Source organism: Mesocricetus auratus, unplaced genomic scaffold (genome assembly GCF_017639785.1).
Source record: "Mesocricetus auratus isolate SY011 unplaced genomic scaffold, BCM_Maur_2.0 Super-Scaffold_100714, whole genome shotgun sequence".
NCBI lineage: Eukaryota > Metazoa > Chordata > Mammalia > Rodentia > Cricetidae > Mesocricetus > Mesocricetus auratus.
The window spans coordinates 8,395,433-8,419,976 of NW_024429270.1; positions in this window are offsets into that span (position 1 = coordinate 8,395,433).

Below are 24,544 nucleotides of genomic sequence, written 5' to 3' on the forward strand. Positions count from 1 at the left end.
GAATATATTTGAGCCAGTAATTGGTCATTTGGTTCTTCTGAGGCAGACACAAAGTTTGTTTTACCAGACCTCTGTGTTTCAGGTGATGGAAGCAATATGACTGAGACTAAGTAGTCTCAGGTGAAGGAGGAAGGCATGAATGAGCTGTGAAGAGTGTGTGCAGGCAATGCCTTAAACACATGGAATTTGAGTATCGGTTCCAAGATTTAGAGTTGGCCAGTGATTATTGTAGAATGTCACTCACATTTTAAGGGAAAGGGCTGACAGCTATTGGTTCCTGGCATCTTTGATCTCAAACACACAAAGCCAGTATTAAAGAGTCCTCCAGGCTCAAGAATGTCTCACATGTTGGAAGTAATGGGGCTTAAAATAACTACTTTACTTTAGAAAAGTTTAAGACAGTATGTTTTACTTAGTGTATGTTACAAGGGAATAAAATATTTCCATCTATATTAGGCTTCTGAATCCAATTCATTCTCCCCTTATCACTGCCCATTCTATTTCTTATGTCCTGTGAACAAACGTTCAAAATTTTACCTTTGGCTTCTAAACCTGAGTCTGACTGTGTGACACTGTTGGACTACAATTTACCTTCTCTGACTGTACCCCATGTGCCCACTAAGATATGGACTATGGGATATATGTTTTCAGCTATCTCCATGAACTTTTCAGGTCTCTTTATTGTCTCCACCGCTACCTGACTCAGCGGGAAGACACAGACATACATATACTCTCTTTGCAAAGTCGTTGGGCACATGTGACTATCAAGTATATTTATATAAAGAATGTTCTGACATCACTCTCTCAATCTGAGTTATATTTGAATCAATTTCTATCATTAAAAACTAAGTGATGCTTGTGGATATAAGAAGGAGAAACAGGAATCCTTCATTGTTGTAGTTTTGAAAACTGCAAGGAAAACAAAACAAAAGTAAAAGTAGAGTGGTCACCTTTGAAATTATATATATATATGTATATACATATATATATAATGTATATGTATTTGTGGAAATGCATGCATATGTGCATATATACAGGCATACACATGTTTGAATGTACATAACAGTAATAATCAGAGAAAAAGCGGCTATCAACTTGAGGAAGGATATGGGAGGTGTTTAAGTGAAAGGAAATGAGAGTTGCTGGAGGCAGAAGAGAGGGAGAAAACAGTGTAATACTATTTTACTGAAAACCGCATTTTCAAACATAAAGGGAATTTGAGTGTCAGCATTACCACAGATTGCAAATAAAACCATGACTGATTCAAAAACCATGTCCCCAAATGCATCATAGTGGGTATATGACTTGAGACAAGACAAAATATAAGTACATATTTAGTTGAGGTGAAGTAGAAAGAACTCAAACATCTCTAGGAGCACTAGACTTTAAAAAAGAGTATTTTCAGTACAACATCAAATATTATTAACCTATAGGTGTTGTTTTTTAAACTAATTCACCCCATCCATATTTACTAAGTTTCCTAATAAAGTTTTCAGAATGAGGATTTAGTTCCTCATGGGACTTTGAAGGATCAAATACTTTTGACTAGGAACTTAATGGTATCATCAGAGCATTCCAAGAGATGAGTCCATCACTTGGGTTTTGTTCTGCCCTTGTGAGCTCAAGGCCTGAGATTATAAATCACATTATATAGAAATGCCTCTGAATGAGCATGACATCTTTCCTTTTTTACTCAAGTTTTTCCATCAACAACAAGGTAACAGCAGTGGGAATACTCCAAGAAATGCACTAATAAAATAAACTAAACTCAGTTATATAGTTCAGTACATTTAATATTGACATTCTTTAAAATGATAATAATAATAAATCATAATAGTAAATAATTTTCAATTTAAAAACATGGTCAGCTCTAAGCAACTTCTCCCTTCTCTTCTTCTACCTCTATCCTATTCCTGTCCTCTCTTCCATCTACTCTTCTTCTATATCCCTTTCTGTCTTTTGTTCTCTCTCTTTCTTCCTCTTATCTAGCTCTCTTCTTGCTGATCCCAAATCCCTTCTCCCACGACGTTGTGAGGTGTAGTTCAACTTCATATTTGCCTGTCTCTGAAATTCTAGTCTACATCAGACACAGTTTCCTCTTTGTATAACTAAAATGATTTCTAGAAACAGAAAATTCATAGACTCATTGCCCCATGGGAAGAACATAAACTATTTCTGTCCTTCCATTATAATTATCTAATTGAATTACAGTAGTCAATTGATTCATAGGTGCACCATCTTTATCTGTCTCTGTGTATAAGCAAATGATGCAAGACTGTATATTCAAGACTCTTTGTTAAAATCCAATTACAATGGAGATATATAGCCTTCAATAAGAACAGCAGACACAAGTCTGTGACTGAAAGTGCTGTAAGTGAGGATGTATGGATGTATGTGATATGTGTATGTGTATTTGTATGTATGTATGTGTGTTTGTATATAATACATATATGTATATACATATATATATTAATCACTGATTCACTGCAATGCAATCATATGCCTCAAAAGACTTTCAACTCAAACAACCATAAAATCAGTCACTTTGTCACAGCAGCTCTCTATCATACTAGGCAATTAACATAGTTTTCCAACCGAAATCTCTGGATAGCTCAGATATTGAGGGTCCCTGTATCATATTTAAAAAGCAAAGCTTTAGGAGACCCATAACATAAAATATTGCTGTTTGGCTATTAGTATAAGCTCAACAGAGTATACAACCTTATTTTTCATAAAATATCATTTTAATGTTTTCATTTCTCTCTTCTGTAGCTCCCATGGGAACAACAAAAAAGTCTTAACAATTAAAATTTCATATATCCATTAAAAAACTTAAATGCAAAGTAAGTGTGGTTATAGTTCAAGTGTTATGGTAAGAAAGTTATTTTCATAATGAAGCAGTGACTCCCACACAGTTGGACCTCAATAAATGTTTAATAATGTCTATATTACTTTACTTCCTGTAATTATTTGTGTCATTAAAATTCACTTCTATGTTCTGGGAGAAAATGACAAGTGATGCCTTGTTATAAGCATATAAGAAAGTCTGAGATTTTGGATCAGCAATTCATTAGGGCACATATATAGGACATTTTTCTGGCCTGAACAACATAACTAGGTAATTCATGCTTCTGAATTCCTGGTTTAATTACTCATATAGTGCGCATTATGTGACTTTATGTTTCAATCCTTGGCGACAGCATGTAGTCTGGAGGTTTTGTGAATACTCAATTACCACACTGATTGACCCTGTCTTTAGTTGGATCTAGTTCTGGGAAACACACACAAATGCAGATAATATGGCAAATACACAGATGGAAGCAGAAGCCCTTGACTTGTTAGAAAGAATGAGATTTGCTAATTTAAACATAAAATAGATAATATGTATTTTGATATGAGAATTTTCTATATGCCTCAGAATTGGTTTTATGAAGCCTTGTGGTCATAAAACTTAGCAAAGCCATTATTTTAGACACACTAATAAACATCCATTCAAACTAACGTTCCTTCCTAAACTTAATCTGTCAGTAAGAGCAATTCTGATGAAACATTGTAAATAAACATTAATTTCCTCATGTGAAAACATCCAAAGTGACAAGTCTTCATTATGCTTCTGTACTAACCTGCACAAATAGTTTGTTCTTTTCCCTTTTACATGATTTCACAGTCAGAACAAACATTCTGATGAACAAGAATTAGAAATTAAAAATTATCTAAGGGATAAGAAAACATGGAGAGATGTTTCACACCTTATACATATGTCACTCACACCTCCACTTCTTCCTTAACTAGGCACAGGTGAGTAGTTTACTATTTCTTACATGTTTCATGTATATTATTGAAATAAACACAGTGGCAAAACCATTCAATATTGTTTTTTTATCATTTTTTATTTTAATTTTAAATAGCTTGTTTTACATGTCAATCCCAGTTCCCTCTCCCTCCCCTCCTCCCGCACTCCCCTTCCCCCCCCCTCCCTCCCACCCTATTGCCAAATCCTTCCACATAGGGGATATCTAGAGTCTGTCATTTTACTCTTGGTAGGGTCAAGGCACTCCCCTAAGAGTCCAGGCTGAGAGAGCATCTCTCTTTGTGCTATAGGCACATGAAGACAGTTTGTATACCAGGGATAGACACTGATCCACAGCTCAGGGCCCCATAGGTTGCCCAGGCCTTCTCACTGACAATCACATTTGGGGGGGTCCAGATCAGTCCCATGCTGGCCTCCCCACTGTCGGTCTGGGGTCCAAGAGCACTCCCCTGTTCAGATCAGATGTCTCTGCTGGTTTTGCCAGCCCATTCTTTGCCAATTTGCTCATCACTCCTCTCTCTCTGTCACTGGGTTCCTTGGGTTCAGTTCAGTGCTTAGTTATGTGTTTGCCTCTGCTTCCATCAGTCACAGGATGAAGGGTCCCGGATGGTTATAGACATCAAGTTCATTATCAGGAATGGGCATTCGAGGTGGTCCCTCCACTATTGCTTAGCTTGCCAATTGATGTTATACCTTTAGATCACTCGAGGTCACTATGGTGCCTGATCTGTCTACGATCCTATGATTCCCTCTTCCCCCTATTCTACCCCCACCCCCTCAACTTCCTGTTCCCCCATGACCAACTCCCTTCCTCTTTACCCCCTCTATTCTTCCCATGTCCCACTCCCCCCCACCCCTCGCCGTGTTCCCCATCCATTCAGAGGATCTTGTCTCCATCCTCTTCTCTTAGGGTACTATGCATATATGCATATCTTTTAGGTTCTTTCCTGTTTCCCAGACTCTCTATCTGTGGAAGTGCAGACTGGCACTATCCTGATCCATATCTAGAATCCATATATGAGTGAGTACATACCATGTTTGTCTTTTTGCGACTGGGTTACCTCAGTCAGGATGGTTTCTTCCAGTGCTATCCATTTCCCTGCGAATTTCAAGATTCCATTGTTTTTTTCTGCGGAGTAATACTCCATTGTGTAAATGTACCACATTTTCTCTATCCACTCTTCAGTTGAGGGGCATCTAGGTTGCTTCCAGGTTCTGGCTATTACAAACAATGCTGCTATGAACATAGTGGAGCAGATGCCCTTGTTGTATGAACCTGCCTCATTTGGATAAATGCCTAAGAGTGGAATTGCTGGGTCTAGTGGTAGATTAATTCCCATTTTCCTGAGGAATCTCCATACTGATTTCCAAAGAGGCTGTATGAGTCGGCATTCCCACCAGCAGTGGAGGAGTGTTCCTCTCTCTCCACATCCTCTCCAGCATAAATTGTCTTCGGTGTTTTTGATTCTAGCCATTCTGACAGGAGTAAGATGGTATCTCAGAGTTGTTTTGATTTGCATTTCCCTGATGGCTAAGGATGTTGAGCACTTTCTTAAGTGTCTCTTGGCCATTTTAGCCTCCTCTACTGAGAATTCTCTATTTAGCTCTGTACCCCACCTTTCAAGTGGATCCTTTGGTGTTTTGGAGACTTGTTTCTTGAGTTCTTTGTAAATTTTGGAGATTAGCCCTCTGTCAGATGTAGGGTTAGTGAATATCTTTTCCCATTCTGTGGCCTGCCTTTTTGTCTTTTTGACTGTGTCCTTTGCCTTACAGAAGCTTTTTAGTTTCAGAAGGTCCCATTTGTTAATTGTCGATCTCAGTGCCTGTGCCACTGGTGTTATGTTTAGGAAGTGGTCTCCTGTACCAACTCGTTGAAGAGTATCTCCCACTTTCTCTTCTAAAAGTTTCAGTGTGGCTGGATGTATGTTGAGATCTTTGATCCATTTGGACTTAAGTTTTGTACAAGGCGATAAACATGGATCTATCTGCAGTCTTCTGCATACCAGTACCCAGTTATGCCAGCACCATTTGTTGAAGATGCTTTCTTTTTTCCACTGTACAGTTTTAGCTTCTTTGTCAAAAATCAGGTGTTCATAGGTGTGTGGGTTAAAATTAGGGCTTTCGATTCGGTTCCATTGGTCTACCTGCCTATTTTTGTGCCAATACCAAGCTGTTTTCAGGACTATAGCTCTATAATAGAGCTTGAAGTCAGGTATGGTGATGCCTCCTGAAGTTCCTTTATTGTATAGGGATGTTTTGGCTATCCTGGGCCTTTTGTTTTTCCATATAAAGTTGATTAATGTTCTTTCCAGGTCCTTGAAGAATTGTGATGGAATTTTGATAGGGATTGCATTGAATCTATAGACTGCTTTTGGCAAGATTGCCATTTTTATTATGTTGATCCTACCAATCCAAGAGCATGGGAGATCTTTCCATTTTCTGGTATCTTCTTTGATTTCTTTCTTCAAAGACACAAAGTTCTTGATATACAGGTCTTTCACTTCCTTGGTTAACATTATCCCCAGATATTTGATGCTGTTTTTGGCTATTGTAAAAGGTGATGTTTCTCTGATTTCTTTCTCAGTCACTTCATCATCTGTATATACTAGGGCCACTGATTTTTTTGAGTTTACCTTGTATCCTGCCACATTGCTGAAGGTGTTTATCAGCTCTAGGAGTGACCTTGCGGAGTTTTTTGGATCACTTATGTAAACTATCATATCATCTGCAAATAATGAAAGTTTGACTTCTTCTTTACCTATTTGTATCCCCTTTATCTCCTTTTGTTGTCTTATTGCTGTAGCTAGAACTTCAAGTACAATATTGAAGAGATATGGAGAGAGTGGACAGCCTTGTCTTGTTCCTGATTTTAGAGGAATTGCTTTGAGTTTCTCTCCATTTAGTTTGATGTTAGCTGTTGGTTTACTGTATATTGCTTTTATTATATTCAGGTACGTTCCTGTTATCCCTGATCTCTCTAGGACCTTTATCATGAAGGGGTGCTGGATTTTGTCAAAGGCTTTTTCAGCATCTAGTGAGATGATCATGTGGTTTTTCTTTCGCAGATTGTTAATATGGTGGATTACATTGATAGATTTTCTAATGTTGAACCATCCCTGCATTCCTGGAATGAAGCCTACTTGATCATGGTGGATGATTTTTCTGATGTGTTCTTGAATCCGGTTTGCAAGTATTTTATTGAGTATTTTTGCATCAATGTTCATGAGGGAAATTGGTCTATAGTTCTCTTTCTTAGTTGTGTCTTTGTGTGGCTTGGGTATCAAGGTAATTGTAGCCTCGTAGAAAGAGTTTGGCAGTGAGCCTCCTGCTTCTATTGTGTGGAATACTTTGACGAGTATTGGAATGAGCTCTTCTTTGAATTTCTGGTAGAATTCTGCACTGAAGCCATCTGGGCCTGGGCTTTTTTTGTTTGGGAGACTTTTGATGACTGCTTCTATTTCATTAGGGGTTATAGGTCTGTTTAGATTATTTATCTGTTCTTGATTTAGTTTTGGCAAGTGATATCTATCCAGGAAATTGTCCATTTCCTTTAAATTTTCAAATTTTGTGGAGTACAGATTTTCAAAGTATGCCCTGATGATTCTCTTGATTTCCTCAGAGTCCGTTGTTATGTCCCCTTTTTCATCCCTGATTTTGTTAATTAGCATGTTCTCTCTCTGTCTTTTGGTTAGTTTGGACAGAGGTTTGTCTATTTTGTTGATTTTCTCAAAGAACCAACTCTTTGTTTCATTGATTCTTCTCAGTGTTTTCCTGGTTTCTACTTGATTGATTTCAGCCCTCAATTTGATTATTTCCTGGCGTCTGCTCCTCCTGGGGGAGTTTGCTTCTTTTTGTTCTAGAACATTCAGCTGTGCTATTAATTCTCTAGTATGACTGTTCTCCAGTTTTTTCATGTGGGCACTTAGTGCTATAAACTTTCCTCTCAGCACTGCTTTCAAAGTGTCCCATAAGTTTGTGTATGTTGTGTCTTCATTCTCATTGAAATCGAGGAAGTCTTTAATTTCTTTTTTTATTTGTTCCTTTACCCAGGGATGGTGCAATTGTGCATTGTTCAATCTCCATGAGTTTGTAGGGTTTCTGCGATTTGTGTTATTGTTGAATTCTAATGTTAATGCATGGTGGTCTGATAAGATGCAGGGAGTTATTCCAATTTTTTTGTATCTGTGGAGATTTGCTATGTTTCCTATTATGTGGTCAATTTTAGAGAAGGTTCCATGTGGTGCCGAGAAGAAGGTATATCCCTTTGTATTTGGATGGAATGTTCTATAGATGTCTGTTAAACCCAGTTGGGTCATAACTTCTATTAATTCTTTTGTTTCTTTGTTAAGTTTCTGTCTGGAGGTCCTGTCTAGCGGTGAGAGCGGAGTGTTGAAGTCTCCTACTATTAGTGTGTGAGATTTTATGTGCATTTTGAGCTTTAGTAATGTTTCTTTCACGAATGTAGGTGCCTTTGTATTTGGGGCGTAGATGTTTAAAATCGAGACTTCGTCTTGATGTATTTTTCCTTTGATGAATATGAAGTGCCCTTCTTCATCTCTTTTGATTGATTTTAATTTGAAGTCTAATTTGTTAGATATTAGGATTGCTACGCCCGCTTGTTTCTTGGGGCCGTTTGATTGGAAGATCTTTTCCCAGCCCTTTACTCTGAGATAACGTCTGTCTTTGTTGTTGAGATGTGTTTCTTGTATGCAGCAGAAGGAAGGGTTCTGTCTTCGTATCCATTCTGCTAGTCTGTGTCTTTTTATAGGCAAGTTGAGGCCGTTGACATTGAGGGATATTAATGACCATTGATTGGTGATCCTTGTTTGCGCTTGATTTATTGTTAGTGAAGTTATTTTGTGTTGTTTCTCCTCCCTTTTTCTTTTAGTGTTTTGTAAAGTATGATTATATATTGCCTGTGTCTTTGTGAATGTAGTTATCTTCCTTGGCTCTAGGTTTTCCTTCTAGCATTTTCTGTAGAGCTGGATTCATGGATACGTATTGTTTAAATCTGGCTTTGTCATGGAATATTTTGTTTTCTCCATCTATGGTAATTGAGAGCTTTGCTGGATATAGTAGTCTGGGCTGGCATCCTTGTTCCCTTAGCGTTTGTAGGACATCTGACCAGGATCTTCTGGCTTTCATCGTTTCCATTGAGAAGTCAGGTGTAATTCGGATAGGTCTGCCTTTGTATGTTACTTGGCCTTTTTCTTTAGCTGCTCTTAATATTTTCGCTTTGCTCTGTAGGTTTGATGTTTTGATTATTATATGGCGAGGTGACTTCTTTTTCTGGTCAAGCCTATTTGGTGTTCTGTAAGATTCTTGTACTTTCATAGGCATATCTTTCTTTAGGTTAGGGAAGTTTTCTTCTATGATTTTGTTGAATATGTTTTCTGTACCTTTAAGTTGAAGTTCTTCACCTTCTTCTATACCTATTATTCTCAGGTTTGGCTTCTTCATGGTGTCCCATATTTCCTGGATATTTTGTGTTAAGGATTTGTTGGTTTTGAGATTTTCTTTGGTTGACGACTCTATATCCTCTAATGAGTCTTCAACACCTAAGATTCTCTCTTCTATGTCTTGTATTCTATTAGTGATACTTGCATCTGTAGTTCCAGACCGTTTACCGAGCTTTTCTATTTCCAGCATCCCTTCATTCTGTGTTTTCTTTATCGTTTCTATTTCAGCTTTCAATCCTTCAACTGTTTGAGCTGTTTCCTTAATTTTCTTGGTTGTTTTTTCTTGGTGCTCTTTAGATTCTTTGAGAGATTTGTTTATTTCTTGAATTTTTCCCCCATTTCATGGATTTTTTTGTTTGTTTTTTCTTCTATTTCTTTAAGGGATTTCCTCGTTTCTTCTTTGAGGCTCTCCATCATCTTCATGAAATAATTTTTAAGGTCTGTCTCCTCTTCTTCATCTATGTAGTGCTTTTCGGGACTTGCTGGTGTTGGATCCCTGGATTCTGGTGGGGTCATGTTGGTGTTTCTATTGCTGAGTGATCTCTTATTCTGTCTTCTTCCCATCTCTTCTTCCAGTGGGTGCTGGTGGGGTCTTTCCGTCTCCACTGGTCTCCTTCCTTACTGCGGGCTGAAGCTGGGGATGCTGAAGCTGGACTCGCTGGGGTTGGGGTCTTGGAGGGGCTGATCTCTTTCCTGTGTGGGTGGCTCTTCTGGAAGCCAGGAGCGGCCCCGAAGATGGAGGGGGATGGGTGATGGGCGGGCGGTCCCAGCCGGAGACCCAATCTCACCTGAAGCTGGGCTCCCTGGAGTTGGGGTCTTGGAGGGGCCGATCTCTTTCCTGTGTGGGCGGCTCTTCTGGAACCCGGGAGCGGCCCCGAAGATGGAGGGGGATGGGTGATGGGCGGGAGGTCCCAGGCAGAGACCCAATCTCACCTGAAGCTGGGCTTGCTGGGTTGGGGTCTTGGAGGGGCTGATGTCTTTCCTGTGTGGGTGGGTCTTCTGGATGCCGGGAGTAGCCCAGAAGATCGCGGGGGGGATGGGGGATGGGCGGGCGGTCCCCACTGGAGACCCAATCTCACCTGAAGCTGGGCTCCCTGGGGTTGGGGTCTTGTGGGGGCTGATCTCTTTCCTGTGTGGGCAGCTCTTCTGGAAGCCGGGAGCGGCCCCGAAGATGGAGGGTGATGGGTGATGGGCGGGAGGTCCCAGCCAGAGACCCAATCTTACCTGAAGCTGGGCTCCCTGGGGTTGGGGTCTTGGAGGGGCTGATCTCTTTCCTGTGTGGGCAGCTCTTCTGGAAGCCGGGAGCAGCCCCGAAGATGGAGGGGGATGGGTGATGGGCGGGCGGTCCCAGCAGGAGACCCAATCTCACCTGAAGCTGGGCTCGCTGGGTTGGGGTCTTGGAGGGGCTGATCTCTTTCCTGTGTGGGCGGCTCTTCTGGATGCTGGGAGCAGCCCAGAAGATCGTGGGGGGATGGGTGATGGGCAGGCGGTCCCCGCTGGAGACCCAATCTCACCTGAAGCTGGGCTCCCTGGGGTTGGGGTCTTGGAGGAGCTGATCTCTTTCCTGTGTGGGCGGCTCTTCTGGAACCCGGGAGCGGCCCCAAAGATGGAGGGGGATGGGTGATGGGCGGGAGGTCCCAGCCAGAGACCCAATCTCACCTGAAGCTGGGCTCGCTCCCATTCAATATTGTTACTTATTCCTGTCTTAACTATAATTGAGGTATGTCAAGCAAGTGGGTTCAAGATCTAAAACCAGAGTTTGTCTTTGGACCCTTAATCTAAAGTGTTAAGAGCATTTGACCAACCTTATGCATTTCCATATGTCTGGTTGTGTGAAGACGGATGAAGCTGCAGTGGTGGAAAGAAATGGGTTTGAAGGGATTTCTACATCATACAATGTTAGTAACAGAGGATTCTATCATCTGTGTAATCCAGCATGTCTGACAAACATTACTGTTATACTGTGAGGGTGGACAAAATAGAAAAGACAGTGTATAACAACCAGAAGGCAAGAAAATGGATGTAGGGTATTTACTCTAAAATGAAAGGCTAGAGTGTAGACAGACGGCATAAGGTATATGAAGAGATTAAATAATTAATTGAACACCTGAGTGTGGAGCTGCAAGGGTGGGATAGGAGTGGTAGTTCTAGCATGCTACCATAAAAACAAGTTCTATTAAAGTTGAACTCAAAAGTCCCTGAATTGTCTTTCCTTCCAGTTGCCACTCAGGAGTTTCTGAAGCACAGTACTGTGTAAGACCACATTCACAGAATAACTGAGAGAAGCCCACTAACACTATGTCTGTGTAAGAACCCAGTTGCTCCTGTTCTTCTTAGTGGCGAAGGCTAGGACCTTCTGACAAATGTAAAAACAAATTAATTGAATAAATAAATGAAATTGAGGGTATTTCTGCCTTATTGTTTAAGAAATAGTTCACTATTAGCCCAAATAGAAATACCAATGCAGGGTATAAAATCCAGCTATATGATACGCAGCAGTAAAAATGAAGTCAGAGTCAATAATATTAATGTTTGTGGCAAAAGGCTGTGGAGAAGAACTGGATTGATATAGCTAGTCTTTGAAGTAATTTCAGGATACATGAACATATGTTTGTCAATTTTCTATTGCAATAACAACATATCAGGTACTGGATAATCTGCAATGCAAAGATGTTTATCCAGATCACCATTTTAGAGGCAAAACATCAAATATTGGGTGGATCCATGGAGGATCACAGAACAGATGATGTTGAAGTAGGACCTGACACACTGGCAACTCCATGACCAAAATAGGAAACCACAGACCTGAAATGGGTTAGTTTGTTTCTTTTTTATGACATCCCATGCTGATGAGAACTAAATCATCCCACGAGAAGAGCATTCATTCCTTCCAAGAGCAGCAACCCTAGTAACCTTGTTTGCCCTTCTATTTCACGTGCTTCTACAGCACACTGAAGGCCAAGTGTCAATCATAAAACTTTGGTGGACACCCTCAAATTGTATCCAAATAATAACCATATCATAATGTTCATTATTTGGGGGATGATAAAACAATTAATTCCACAGACAGATGTTGCACCTTTGGAGAGATGAAAGTTGAGAGAAGGAAAGTGGGAAAATGTATGGATTTTATTTCTTCTTCAGATTTTCATTCTTTCCTGAAGGTAGTGATTTTCTAAAATTTTAATTAATATTTTAAGACCTCGTTTTGCTAATATGAGAGAAAAATGTATACAAAAATCCTCTTCGTAGCCATTTTTCAAATGTTCAAAAGTTTTTGGTTAAATGAAACTATAATTTCCTAGTACAGATTGGCCACCTGTGAATCTTCTCTTGCCTGCATTCATGTCACAAAAACCTGACTGCAAATAATGTGCTACCCTGCTCATCAAAATTTAGCCTAAGGACCCCTCTCAGATTTAGTAGCTATTATTAATAGAGTGCATTTGCACATGAAATGAAACTTGGCATTTGGTAGTTATAATCCACACATAACTGAAAAATAAATGAAAACTTTAGCATAAAGGTATATTGTTTATATAAATCCCAACACAATAAGTAATCTGCCAACTTCTAAAGAGGAGAATAGTACAAACAGCAAATCTGCTCTCAGACAACAGAGTCCTTTCTGTGATTCTTTCTCAAGATATGACTTCCTCAATACTCTGTGTCCCTGGCACTGTGAAAGATAAAGACCTGAGAAAGTGCATTGCTGAGAAAACTTATGCAGAAGCTGGAGCACTATTTTCTGTATTTGGCTAATTAATAATAACACTGCACAGGAAGTAAGTGCTGGCTTACAGAAGGAAACAGGCAATTGAGTGTGCTAATGAGTCAACAGACAGACCCAAGGACCCACCACCTGGCACATTATACCTGCTGTTTCTCACAGACCACATGTCAGAAAGCGAGGGAAAGAAGGATCACGTATTTGTTGAGTCTCAGATCTCAAAAGAGCTGGACAGAGAAAGTAGCCTAGAAATCAAATCTAGACAAGAAATGATGCAGAAACTTCTTGTGCTCTTTGTCACCAATGGGACTGGTATACTGTTTCTTACTCATCAAATAATGCAAATGAGGATGGCTTCTGGGAATGAAGACAACTGTGGCTCCCAAGACTTGAAGTGATTTAAGTCTCCTGTTCTCTGGACCATATAAATTGATCATTAAATAGGACTATCTTACTGGCAATAGAAGTCCAAAAGCAGTGGAGACAATACATTGTAAAGACCTAGAAAATGTGATCATAGAGACACATGATGGCAATAGTCATGAGAAGATATCTAGAGAATACAGAACATTAATTGGTCAATGCTCTTTTAGAATCCTAGTGGCCACATAGCAATTCTAGAAGATTTTAGCATTCTAGAACACAGTAGCTGCCTTCAAATACATTCAAATATTTTCTAATGAAATGAAAAGTTACTAAATCCCCAAAATGATGACTATCATTTCTTTTAAATCCCAGAACTACACATTTCAAAGTAGGAATTTGAAAAGCCAAATGTCTAATTACAAGCAAAAGGGCAGGGTTCATTTCTTGAAGATTGGCCTAAATTGGTTTGTTTCAGGGTGAGAATGAGTTCGTTTTATCAATACTCTTGTCTAAAGTTAGAACACTTAGCCTCTTAAGGGAAACTTGCCTAACTTTAATTTTTAATTTAATCTTCTTCTTGCTAGCAAATAATACACTCTAGGGAAAGGTCGTCTGCAGAAATTATGATTTTTTTAAAAGTGGAACCAGAAGGACAGGAACAAAAGGTATTTAAAACATTGTCTAATTCCTTGCAGGATTTTCAGAGAATGATGTAAGGTTGATTTAAATTATGCAATATTGATCAAGTCACTATTGTGTCTCAAATACCATGTCAGGGGTTGGATGTGTATAAGATTCTGGTTTTATCCTTCTTTTGCATATGAGGAACTTAAATCCGAGCCTGGATATAGAAGTTTAAAAAAAAATCTCAGGAGTTAGAAACAGAATTGGGAATTATGTGCTAATTTCTCAGATATGGGATTATTCAGTAAAGATATAAATGAAGGAAAAGTGAAAAACACAGATCATAAGTATGTTTTATCTGAAATATGATGGATATTGATTCTAGAAATACGTACCCTCATCTTCCTCATTTTTAAGTGGGGAACTATAAGGCATTATACTAGTATGATTCTTATTTTGCTATACATGATACATCAAGTGTCACTTTTTCTGAATCAATTTAGTATTCTTAATCTCATATAAATGCATGATTATATAATGTTGTTTCTAAAATAGAAGTGTCTGATATTAATCTTTTTCTATGCCCATTCAAGTTAGTTATGTTAACGTGTGTGAAATTGTCTAAAAATAAGCTTAAAAATTAATAAAAACTTTACTAAAAATTCTTGTGTGGACAGAAAAGGGACTAAAGAACTTCTACCCCTAGCTAAGGAGCTATTGGCAGTGGGTGGCTGCTTTAGAATGGAGAGTCACTTTCTTCAGTGATGTGGCCACAAAGAGGTTATTTTTTATGGCTCAATGCTCATGCAGACAGCACTAAATGGCCTGGGTGGGTTTTTTTAAGGATATTAAATTGGAAAGGGGACATGTTTACGGGCGTGGGAGACACTAGCCTAGAGACATGAATCGTGAGACTAAATGATTAAAATACATTGTATATATCCATAAGTTCTCAAGAAATAGAGTTTATGAAGGCATCTATTCATTACAGTGCCATTAAAACCTGTGTTGTGAAAAGAGCTACAATTAAATAATAGTTCTTTCATAGAGCAGAAAAATTTCACACCACTATGAATGTTGTTCTTAACTTTCGTTTGGCAAATAGCTACCCCTTATATGAAAAGTTTTTTTCTTTGGTGCAGAAACATCTAAATGACAAACCAAAGTAAAATAAAATACTTAGAAACTTAGAAAAAAGATCTTTGTAATTATCATGTGACTGTAGTTGTCCTAGAGCACTCAGAAACCTAGCAAGCAATAAGTACATTAATGAGATCATCATTGTCCCTACTCCATCAGGGAACTCCACGTGAATTGCTTTTGTAAAACAATCAGGATCACAGTTATCCTCAGGAAATGAAAGTAGTAGCAATCCTGAGATTCCTGTGGTGCTTTCATATTTTAAGAGTTTACCGTTTCATTAGTCTTTGCCAAAACTCTAGGAAAAGCAGTAATTATCCTTCCGTAGAGAATAGCACAGACACCCAGGAACTTGTTCTCACTGCCTTGTTAGACTCTGATATAGTCAGGGACAGAATTTGACATAGTCCAATCTTTTGATACTGTCTATTTTCACAGCTTCAAACCACATTATGCCATCTTGAGTAAGAATACAGGACTCCATAATACAAAGAAACCCAACCTGGATCAAAACTCTGTATATCGATATACATTTAATAAGCAAGTCAGTAATGTCCCATTCTGTGCCTAAGACAGCTTTTTGTATTAGGAATGTTAAATTGTCCATAATCTTCTATTATCTAAAGGGAAAATATCAACACTACCCAAAATATATATGTACAAAAACTTTCTGACAATAGAAAGCGGGTCAGGCAAGAAGCTGATTAGAGGTTCATCTTGATTAGAGATGAAAGTCATGGGGATCTGAAAAGTAAATAGGCATTAAATAAGGTTTACATGTGAAGTGTATAAAAGAGTTCTAGAACAAAGGAGCAAAGGTGAAGAAAACCTGCCAGATGAATGCCAGGAGTGGAGATAGTGATACAGGTAGAAGACAGAGCCTAAATGAACCATGGAAGTATAACATTCTTTCAAAACCAGGGCTAGACAACTGGAGGCTTTTAGTTTAGTGCTCAGGCAGAAGGGTAGTAGACTTTCATGGCAGTGTTTTAAAAAGATTCTATTAGGTTGCAATTTTCTGAAAGTTATTGAAATTATTTCTCAACTAAATTTTTCACTGCACATTTAATTACTTTATGTTTAGTTTTCTTTCTATTGAGGAAGTAGCATACACAAGAACTAAGGTGACTACAAAAGATTAGCCTCTAAATAAGGGGGTAGAAAAGACTGCAAGCTTTTGGTTTAAAAATAACAAATGAATGAATTAATGAGTGGATGGATGGATGAATGAATGAAAACTTAGATACTGGACTACAGGGTAACAAATGAACTGTTACTTATACCTCCTGGGAGAGGGAAAATCAGTTTTCTGCAATGGTGAGACACTGTGTACATCAACCACTCCAGGACATGACCCATGTTCAGGAAGAGTTGACCACTTAAAGGACTCCAAAGATTTTGTGTGTGTGTGTGTGTGGTGTGCTTTCATTTGGTTACAGTTTTGTGGGGTTTGTTGCCATTCCATATTTCTTTGTGCATGAAGTTGTTTTATTTTCTTGTATTTGGAGGGTTTTGTTGTTATACTGTGTTTCATGTTTTGAGAAAGAATTAAAGTTGGATGGCAGATAAGAAATTCTGGAATGACTTCAGGGAAGGAAAATATAATTAAATAAAATTTTAAATTTAAAATTCTTTTAAACAATAAAAATACAGTTAAAATATTACATGCAAATTTAAGAATGTGAAAAAAATCTAAGAAAAGTTAATTCATCATATTTCACCTTCCAAGCAAGAAAATAAGAATCAAAAAGAGAATTATCAGGATTTAAAAAAAGAAGGGCATGAATGGTTCTTTGGCTACATTGGTACTTTCCATTATAGGAGATGTAAGCAGTTCTGTAAGGGAATTAATCTCCCTTTTTCATTGCACACTGTATGAAAGCAGGATAATATGGCACCTTCCAGTAGCAAAGAGCTTCAGATCACAAGTGAATAGCAAATATTCATTTCAGAAGTGGGGGACAGAATGAAATGCAAGAAGCATGAGCACGTTTACATCTTTCTGTATCAGAAAATAACCTTGTTAACTATTGTCTTTCCAATGAGGCATCTTACTCAGCTCAATAGATATTACAGTTATGGATACAAGGCACAAATATAGTCATTAGCCATTCATTTGCTAAACATGTATTAATCACTTACGTGTGTCATACCATAATTCAGTTAAATGGAGTTCTATTTTGAACATTTTTGGAAGGAAGCAGGAGAAAAAGCCACCAGTTGAAATTTTGAACATTATTTTCAATACACATTGAGTGGAATGTCAGGTAACATATGTACCACACTACCTCATATGATTCAGTTTTATCATCAGTAAAGGTAGATTAAATAATGACCTTACAGGGCATGAAAATAAAGTGAAGCCGTGCTATAAAGACCAGAACCTAGACCTTAACAAGCTGATCTATGATATGAACAATGACATAAAACTGATTTTTTTTGAGACAGGAATTCTCTTTGTAACAGTCAGGGTTATCCTGAAATTTGCACTGTAGACCATGCTGGTCTTGAACTCTCAGAGATCTGCCAGTCTTTGCCTCCAAATGCTGGGATCAAAGTCCTGTGGCACCACCATCAAGCCAATTTTTTCTTTTTAGTTTTAACTCTTTACTGGATTTTTATATCCTTGGTGGTAAATAAGTGACTAAAATAAATTTCATAGTAAAAGTGTAAATCCTGTATGAAGTTCCATAGCTTCAGAATAAAAGTTTATTACACTTGGTGCCTGGTTAATTTTGGTATGCAATTTTTTTCCGGTAGTGGTATGATTTATTTTAGGGTATATGACTCACCAGTCATGGGTACTTTCTAAGTTTATAGTACTGAGCATAAATTACTTCCTTCTATATAGTGGGCCTTAAGTCCATGTAGACAGCTGTTGGTTACCACCAAGATAAAAGAGCCACTATTGTACCCTTGCTAAGATGTTTTTATTGCTATATCTATATAGAAAAACTTGAAGTCAGGGATAATGATGCCTCTGGAAGTTCCTTTATTGTACAGGATTGTTTTGGTTGGCTATGCTGGGTCTTTTGTTTTTCCATATAAAGTTGAGAAATGTTCTTTCAGGGTTTGTGAAGAATTATGCTGGAATTTTGATAGGGATTGCATTGAACCCATAGATTGCTTTTGGTAAGTTAGTCATTATTACTATGTTGATCATACCTATTCAAGAACATGGGAGATCTTTCCATTTTCTGGTATACTCTTTAATTTCTATTTTAATGCCTCAAATTTCTTGTCATACAGGTATGTCTCCTGTTTGTTTAGAGTTACCCCAATATATTTTATGTTGTTTGTGGCTATTGTAAAGGGTGATGCTTCTCTGATTTCTATCTCAGCCTTTTTGATGTCTATATATAATAGGGCTACAGATTTTTTTAAGTTAACCTTGTATCCTGACACTTTGGTGAAGGTGTTTATCAGCTATAGGATTTCCCTAGTAGAATTTTTCAGGTCACTTACGTAGACTGTCATATCTTCTGCAAATAGTGAAAGTTTGACTTCTTCCTTTCCAATTTGTATCCCCTTGATCTCCTCATGATGTCTTATTGCTCTAGAAAGAACTTCAAGTAAAATATTGAAGAAATATGCAGAGTGGACAACCTTGTCTTGTTCCTGACTTTAGAGGAATTGCCTTTAGTTTCTGTCAATTTAGTTTGATGTTCACTGTCAGTTTGCCATATATTGCCTTTAGTATGTTTGGTATGTTCCTGTTATCCTTCATATCTCCAAGATCTTTATCATGAAGGAATATAGAATATTGCCAAAGGCTTTTTCCACATCTAGTGAGATGATCATGTAGTTTTTTAAAGATTGTTTATATGGTGGATTATATTGATGGAGTTTCATATGTTGAACCACCCTGCTTTGCTGGGATGAAGCCTACTTGATCATGGTGTATGATTTTTCTAATGTGTCCTTGGATTTGTGAATATTATTTTTACAGACCACTGAGTTTATTTTCTGTGCCCCTGATTAAAAAAAACAAAGACCATTCCCAACCTGGAAACCAAAAGTCAAAATACACATGGGAAATCAGAATTATGCCTTATAAATGCGCATATATTTGAAACTCTTCGATTTCTTGTGACTGTGGATGACATTGAAACATCACATGTTACTTCAACTATTCTGCTGTTGAGTTGTCCCTTTTGAAATCGAAAGATGAATGGTTTTCTGTCTCCTGAGATTGCAGAGTTCCAATGTGGAGGCTGCCTTTCTTTCAAATTGTTCCAATTATCCTTAGTCATTCACTAGTATTGTATTACCAACTATTGCCCTAGCCCCCACTCTGTCTTCCTTTTAACATAGTAGAAACATCACAGGTCTATATAAACCTGCGGTGGATGTGAGCCTTCATTTTTCCACACTTGTCAGCTGGTGTGGATTTGTGAGTATTTTATTGAGTATTTTTGCATCAATGTTCATGAAGGATATTGGTCTGTAGTTCTCTATCATAGTTCTTTGTATGGTTTGGGTACCAAGGTAACTGTGTCCTGGTAAAAAGAGTTTTGCAATTATCCTTCTGCTTCTATATCCAGAAAAATAATCATTTCCTTTAAATTTTTCTATTTTGTGGAGTACATGTTTTCAAACTATGACCTGATGATTCTCTGGATTTACTCAGTGTCTATTGTTATGTTTCTCTTTTCATTTCTGATTTTGTTAATTTGCGTGTTCTCTCTCTGTGTGTCTTTTGGTTAGCTTGGAAAAAGGTTTATCTAGTTTGTTGATTTTCTCAAAGAACCAGCTCTTCACTTCAATAATTCTTTGTATTGCTTACTTTGTTTTAACTTCATTGGTTTCAGCTCTCAATTTGATTATTTTCTGTTGTCTTCTCCTCTTGGGCGAGTTTGCTTCTTTTTGTTCTAGAGCTTACAGCTGTTGTGATAATCCTCTGTTGTGGCTATTCTCCAGTTTCTTCATGTAGGCACTTAGTGCTATGAAATTTCCTCTTAGAACCACTTTCAGAGTGTTCTATAATTTTGGCTATGTTATGCCTTTATTTTCATTGAATTCTAGGAATTTTTCAGTTGAATGATGCTTCAAATATCATGAATACCATTAAGGCTTCTGATACAAATCTTCTAAGAACTTTGTATCAATTTAAGTTGTTCACATGTCAGAAGCCAATAAACACAATGGCTGTCATTCAGAATAGGTGGTGGTGGCACATGCCTTTAATCGTAGCACTCGGGAGGCAGAGGCAAGCCTGGTCTACAAGAACTAGTTCCAGGACAGCCTCCAAAGCCACAGAGAAACCCTGCCTTAAAAAAATAGACAGAAATCTGAACTGTTATCCTACCAACATGAGTGCCTCTTTTTTATGGCTCTTCCTAATGTGGTATGTTCAAGGATCTAATCTCCCTAGAGATGACAAAAGTAGGAGGAGTGTTTTATTTTATTTATAATTTCTCTAAAGGAAACTGCAGTCTTGGAGGGTGAGTAGTCTGTACTGAGTAAAAGGAAGAAGAAAATCATTAGAAAAATCCAAACTCCAGTGCCTAGTAACTTAACAAAAGTACAAGAACTTCCCTGAAATTCTCTTAACCATGACTTGGCTCCTTCAATTTTTTTTCTATAAAAGGCTTACAACAGATAAAGTGTTACCACTTCCATATAAGATGAAAACATGGATTGAGAGAAGTCAGAGATGCTTCCGAAGACAACTAGCCAGGGAAGGGTCAGACTAGATTTCAAACTGATCTTCCAAATTTTCAGGATTCTCCTATACAGGAGTGCCCATTTAGCTCCAGTCAAGCTAATTTGGACATTGGAATGAGCAGGAAGACAGCTTAAATCCCCTAATCTCAATGCTTTTCTGAAGCACCAACATTATCTTGCTTGTTCTCTCCAGTGTATAACATCCTTTGACAATAATAATACCTGGACATTTATTCTTTTTAGGCACTTTTCCAGCAACTTTGCTTTATAAAGTTGTTTAAACTTCAAACAGTCCTACAACATATTCTCATAAGTAAGGACATTTTACAAATATGGTAATAGAAACACAGAGACCTTACTAAGATGGTGTTTCACTATAAGAACAACAGATAGCTGGGGTTTGCTTTCATGTGTTCATCATTACTTTGCACCAGGATGTTCTGGTTAGCATCCTTTTCAAATTTCAGAATCAACCACACATCCCAGTGAAACCTAGGCTACACAGTTTACCTAAGAGCAGTGGATCAAAACATGGTGTTCATACCTGAGAATTGAAATTTATTAATAATCAGAGAGAGAGAGAGAGAGAGAGATGCTACCACACAACCCTAAACAGCAATGACATACAAACTTATCAATATCCCTGCATCTTTCCATTTCTTCTGTACACCTTTGCTTACATGCAGTCTTTAGACACACATAATGCTTGTGTGTCTATGCTCTACAACTGACCCATGCTCAACATTTTTTCCCAAACAGTCAACATACAACAATAAAATTTCAACTAATATTCCCATAATAGGGAGTGTGAAGCACAACAGAATCTCATTGGCACTGGCTTTACTTTATTGGTGAATACATTCATATGTTCCCTGTTGTGGGGAAAGATTGAGTTAATTCTCCAGTACAATCAAAATGTGGTAGGGTCCATGATCACCTGTGAACACAATCAAGACTGTTTGCAACATGTCCTTCTCATTGAGATCTTTAAAAATAATAACAAAAATGGCATGAAATTTTTTAAAGCCTCTGGTGTCATCTACATGATACATTGTCGATATATTGTCATCTGCATGGAACTTAAACATGTTGTTTTTAAAAGGATTTCTCCTTATTAAACATGCATGTGTTTCTATATCTTTAGCTATTTGGCACAAGGCAGAAAACAAAAACTTCTTGTGATAGAGTATGTGTGTCCCTTGACATTAACCCATTTTTATGAGGCATAGAAAGCCTAGTAAATGGTGTACTGGAAGGATCCAAGTCTGCTTAAGATAAATAAACTAACCCATGTGTGATTATGCTAAATCTTCTACCAAAATAGAAATAGTCACATACCTCACAATCTTCCATTTTGTCATTTGAAGATGAGTAATTTATTTTGCAGAAATGAGGGGGATTGAATGTTGTGTTCAGGGAAAGAGAAAGTATGGAAAAATATAAAAAATAAACAGAACATTTTCAAAAGTTTGTGTATTTAGTAGTATCTATACAAACTTGAAAACTTAAAATTTCTCTATAATTTTATAATCATGTCATTATTCATGTTTGATTAATGCTTATCCTGAGGGCTTCATTTTAACTAACTACATCTTTGGAGACCCTATCTCTAAATAGAGACACATTTTCATTTTCTGATGATGAGAAATGTGACATATGAGTTTTGGAGTGACACAATCCAGCCATCCTAGCAATCCTTTCACATGCATGGTGTGTAATATTAAGGAATTTTGGAAATTCGGCTCTTGAAGTAATGACAAGCATAATGTTTTGAACAAGGCAGTAATTTTGGTCTACAATGGATAATAATAGCTCACAAATTTACATATTAATACAGAAAACATTAATAAATTTAAAATGAGCTTACATTCCATTTGACACAGATGTGCCTTAGCTGTTCAGATAGATTTCTATACTTCATCATCGTCTGTGCCTGGATTGAGGTTAATTTTACTTATGAAGTGGGATTTATTTCATTGCTTGAACCTTTGGGCATCAGGAATACAACTTTTGTGTAAATTGAAAAAGTCAGCAACATTTAAAATGATGCCAAATATTGTTTACCTTTTGGAAAATCATACCACAGAAATAAATATCATGGCATTTATGATTCTTGACGAATACATCTCTTTCATTCTACACTTGTAGCAATCCAATTCATGTGGCTACTTAAACAAATACAAGTATACCCTGCTAGTATATTATATCTTCTTGTCACATAATACCAGAATTCTTAATTTTTGATGAAATGCTCACTATGGTGCATTTCCTTAACTTCTGTATTTCACTGTTGGGACATTCATTTTTTAAGTTATAAATGTAAACAATGTATATTATCTATGAATGTAACAAATGTTTATGAAATATTTGTTATAAAAAGAGATAAGCGTGTATCTATGGGATTTAGAAAACAAATGCACTCAGCAGTGTCTCCAGAATTAGAAAGTGTGAATGTGTCTAATGCACCACGGACATTGTAATGCAAGCATCCAAAATCATGTGTAAAGACTGAGCATTAAAAATGTATCAACAACTTTCAAGAACATAGACTATACTGTAAGGATGTGGAGTGAATTAGAACCTTGATTTTAGGCAGGACTATGCTGCACTGGTTTTCACTGGCTCTGACTCAAATATATGCTCAAAGAGAAGGAACTCTGAGTTTAGAGAAGAAAAGCAGAGCAAAGTTTGAAGCCTCTGCTATATATCTGCTATTGTTTTCTTTTTGGTGGATGGTGGTTTTGTTTGTTCATGTCTCTAAATTAATGTTTCCATTTTATCCATTCAGTTTGGAGCTCTATGTAGGAAGGAGATAAAACATGGCAATTAGCTTATTGCCCTGCAATTATTAAAATGCTATGGTGGTAGTCTCCAAAGGGATCTTCCATTATACAACACTCTAGAAAGAAAATATACTCTTACATTCAGCTCTCTCACTTATTTCATTGCAAGTCACATGACTCTTCCACCAGATTCAATGCAATACCAGCATCTACTTGGGTTTGATCTATAACTTGAGTCTCCATGTTAACACAATCTATCATTAATCAGAGAACATGTTCTGGAAATTGAAAACTGTAAATACAAAGTCAAAGTCCACCGAAATCTTCAATGAGTTTTCAAAGTATGGATGGCAAAATTTGAATTCCATAGAATTATATTTAGTCTTTCTCCTGGGAATATTTTCTTCATTTCTTCAGTTTCATCTTTCGTCTTGCTCCCGTTAAGTCTCATTCTGTCAAAGCCACAGAAACTAGATAGTGATTGTTGTCCAGGACAACCTGTCAGCATACTCCTCCCAAGCTTAAGTTTTCTCACCAAACTGGGACATGTACACTCAGTATCAAATGGCCAGCCCAAGTGAGCATCATTCCACATTGCAGTCCTTATTCCATTTTTCCATTGCCTTTTTATACTTACCTACCAGAGTATGTTACTGATGGTTCTATTTCTGAGCATCTTGACTCCTTTATGTACCACCATTATTTATCATTTATTCCATAGTCCTAGGACCTAGCAAAGACCTTGAAACACAGCAGTATCTTACTGAGGCTAGGTGAACACCATCATTGGGGAAAACAAAAGAAATATTTGTTCTCCTTATATTTTTAAAGGTGTTGAAGTATACTTACTTCACAGTTGCTTCTTGATAGGTTGAGCATTCTTATCCATCCATAGCCAAAAGGAAAATAAAACATGATTAAATATACCACAAATGACTTGAAATCTCTAACTGCCTTTAATTCT